Here is a 4,059-nt window from a genome sequence, read left to right on the forward strand (position 1 = left end):
CCCGCTACATTATGTAGCCAAGGGGTAGACAAAGGTGTCGCCTGTGAAATCCACTTCACAGATCCTTAAGTGCTCACGGTACGGTGCACTTTGTAATTTCACAACAAAGGCCGAGGTTTCATGCATAATAATTACTGGGAGTATTTCTGCAGAATCGGGAAGCCCACCAGCAGGTAGGGGGTGGTGTTCACCGCAGGGTGGTCGTCCTCCCTTTACCACCCGTAAGGACACACATGCACATGTAAAAGGAGCAAAGTGGTCATGACCGGAGTGGGACTGAATTTCTGACCGGTTCAAGCCCCTGGACAGCTCGATATAAAATTACATAAACAATCATACTATTATTATATGTTGCTATTACCATATCCATTATCTAGGGCAGGGGTGTCAAACTCCAATCCCAGAGGGCCGGAGCCCTGTGTAGCTTAGTTCTTTCCCTGTTCCACCACAAATTATTCAACTCAAGAGCTGTGTGGTAATTAGCACAAGGAGTTATAAGGGATTAAATTGGATTCTGACGTAAACCACATGTCAAATGCCATAATACACACATAAACATGACATACCGAACACCGTTGACTGAAGTCATTGAAGACGGGAATTTTTACGTGTCTAGAGGGTAAAACATGCCGCGTGGAGATGATTTTTTCCCATGGTTTATTTCCCAACGGCGTTCCCCGGGTTCGATGTCTCTGTAATACAACTAATTGTGACTTAAGCCACTGAAGACATTTATTGAACACTTGATCTAATCGACCCCTAGGTCAAAGTGACTGATAGAGCGCACCATTATTATGAAAAGTGGCATTATGAAATTAATAACTGGTTCGGGAAATACATTAATGTGGAAAACTTTATTGTGAAATATAATTCGAATCATTTAAGTAATCACATAAAATAATATTTTATACCTTCTTGCTGTGACCCCCTTCACTTCCAGTCATCTAACTTAAGTAATTTAACTTCAGTCAACTACAAAGCTCTTTGAGCTACAAAGATCATTGCTAAATTAATTAAACTTTGTTAAATGCTGATTTATATGTAAACAAATATGTAGTCTTCCATGTTAAGGTGGAACATTTTAAACATTGATATTCCCATTAAATGATTTATATAATGATATTATTAGAGCTGCTGCAGTTTGATTTAGTGCTGCAGTTGCGTTCTGATGTTACCTGTGTTCTGGCACCACCTATCAGTGTTTGGTGGTAGCGCAGGGCAGTGAACCATTACGGTCCTTACCGGACTGACATACACTCACCTAAAGGATTATTAGGAACACCATACTAATACGGTGTTTGACCCCCTTTCACCTTCAGAACTGCCTTAATTCTATGTGGCATTGATTCAACAAGGTGCTGAAAGCATTCTTTAGAAATGTTGGCCCATATTCATAGGATAGCATCTTGCAGTTGATGGAGATTTGTGGGATGCACATCCAGGGCACGAAGCTCCCGTTCCACCACATCCCAAAGATGCTCTATTGGGTTGAGATCTGGTGACTGTGGGGGCCATTGTAGTACAGTGAACTCATTGTCATGTTCAAGAAACCAATTTGAAATGATTCGAGCTTTGTGACATGGTGCATTATCCTGCTGGAAGTAGCCATCAGAGGATGGGTACATGGTGGTCATAAAGGGATGGACATGGTCAGAAACAATGCTCAGGTAGGCCGTGGCATTTAAACGATGCCCAATTGGCACTAAGGGGCCTAATGTGTGCCAAGAAAACATCCCCCACCCCGTTACACCACCACCACCAGCCTGCACAGTGGTAACAAGGCATGATGGATCCATGTTCTCATTCTGACTCTACCATTTGAATGTCTCAACAGAAATCGAGACTCATCAGACCAGGCAACATTTTTCCAGTCTTCAACTGTCCAATTTTGGTGAGCTCGTGCAAATTGTAGCCTCTTTTTCCTATTTGTAGTGGAGATGAGTGGTACCCGGTGGGGTCTTCTGCTGTTGTAGCCCATCCGCCTCAAGGTTGTGCGTGTTGTGGCTTCACAAATGCTTTGCTGCATACCTCGGTTGTAACGAGTGGTTATTTCAGTCAAAGTTGCTCTTCTATCAGCTGGAATCAGTCGGCCCATTCTCCTCTGACCTCTAGCATCAACAAGGCATTTTCGCCCACAGGACTGCCACATACTGGATGTTTTTCCCTTTGCACACCATTCTTTGTAAACCCTAGAAATGGTTGTGCATGAAAATCCCAGTAACTGAGCAGATTGTGAAATACTCAGACCGGCCCGTCTGGCACCAACAACCATGCCACGCTCAAAATTGCTTAAATCACCTTTCTTTCCCATTCTGACATTCAGTTTGGAGTTCAGGAGATTGTCTTGACCAGGACCACACCCCTAAATGCATTGAAGCAACTGCCATGTGATTGGTTGATTAGATAATTGCATTAATGAGAAATTGAACAGGTGTTCCTAATAATCCTTTAGGTGAGTGTAGAATGACTTTATGAAACCGCTGGCTTGGCTATTTTGATGTCATGCAGTTTCCTAATAGGTGAAAATGAAGCCTAACGATTTAAAACTAATTAACTGTTTTAGAGGGGACAATGAAATTAGCACAGGTCCTGACTGACACGTCTCATTATAAGATACATTGAATAGATAGACTTCCAGGGTTGGCAGAGTGATTTCACCATTGGCCACCTGAGCAAGGCCCTTAATCCCAGGGATTGGTTGACTCTACTGTCTCAGTTGTATGTCACTTTGGAAAAAAGTGTCTGCTAAATAATGTAAATGTGATACTGTGATAATTTTTTTTAAAAAAAGGGTAAAATTTCCATCAAGCTAACAAAATCCAGCTCCTTTCTCTCATGTAAACGAGCTATTTATACAATAGCCTTACATCCGTGTCACCTGAAACTTAATCAAACCTGGAAGTCCAGCGTATATAGTGACCAGTGAGATTTGCTTGTTCAGTCTTGGCTGTTGATTGACATGTTTTAATAATAATAATAATAATAATAATAATAATAAATACTTTTATTGATCCCCATGGGGAGATTGTCTTTATGCCTCCCTTATCTTGCTCATTGTAGAATAAGCTGTCTGTGAAGGGCAGCCACCTGTTGGGGCACACAGGGAGCTGGGGGTTAAGGGCCTTGCTCAAGGACCCATAGATGTCCTGTGGTTGGGGTTTAGAACCAGTGACCTTCTGTTTACAGGCATACAGGCTTAGCCCACAGAGCCACACACTGCCCCCACAGTCTTGGTATGTGTAGCAGTCTGTTGGTTAGGCTTCCCTTTTAATCCCCATTTTGCCTGGTTTATTTATTACTGTCTGGCCTAGTTTGACTTTGTCGGTAGTTTGCCGGGTCGGCACCCTCAGCAGCCACCGATGTCAGCGATAAGATTGACCAGCGTTGTTATACAATGGTGTACTTGCTAAGGTATTCTGTGCAGGATATGTAAGTCTGATGAGGTTGTTAATGATGCTGCCATTGCTGTGCACATGTGCCGCAGCCACTTTGTTCTCTCCAATAGTGTAAAACTGTAGAACTTTGGCACCTGTCTCCTACAGTTTTTCATCTAGAAGTTCGGTTCCACCTGTCAAATTTTCCACCCATTAAGGAGAAGAGTGTTTCTGTTTTTCTTTTTGATATTCCACCCGCATCCCTCTTCATCCCATAGACTTGTATGGGGAAATTAGATCTCGCTATTTTCCTCTCATTGACTTCAATTCATTTTTATCCTAGTTTTGCATCTAGAAACTCCATCCCACCTCTCTGACGTTCCACACATTACCCGTGCTTGTATTTATTTTTGATTTTGCACCCTTTCTTCCCACTTTCCATCACATTCCATCAAATTCTCCCAACACAAAAAAGAAAGAGTAATGAAAAAGATTGGATGAAGGAAAGTTCAAAAACCACTTTATAGACACCTGAACTCTAACTGTTATCCTGCTAATTCCTATCCTAGCTCTACCGAACACCTCCTCTGTGGGAAAACTATTTAAATTATATACGAGAAGTGCCTCTTTGTCTGATTGGAGGATGGTGACTTCGTCGCTATGACAGGAGAGCTGTTCAGTATGA

This window comes from Paramormyrops kingsleyae, chromosome 17 (genome assembly GCF_048594095.1).
Source record: "Paramormyrops kingsleyae isolate MSU_618 chromosome 17, PKINGS_0.4, whole genome shotgun sequence".
Classification (NCBI taxonomy): Eukaryota; Metazoa; Chordata; class Actinopteri; order Osteoglossiformes; family Mormyridae; genus Paramormyrops; species Paramormyrops kingsleyae.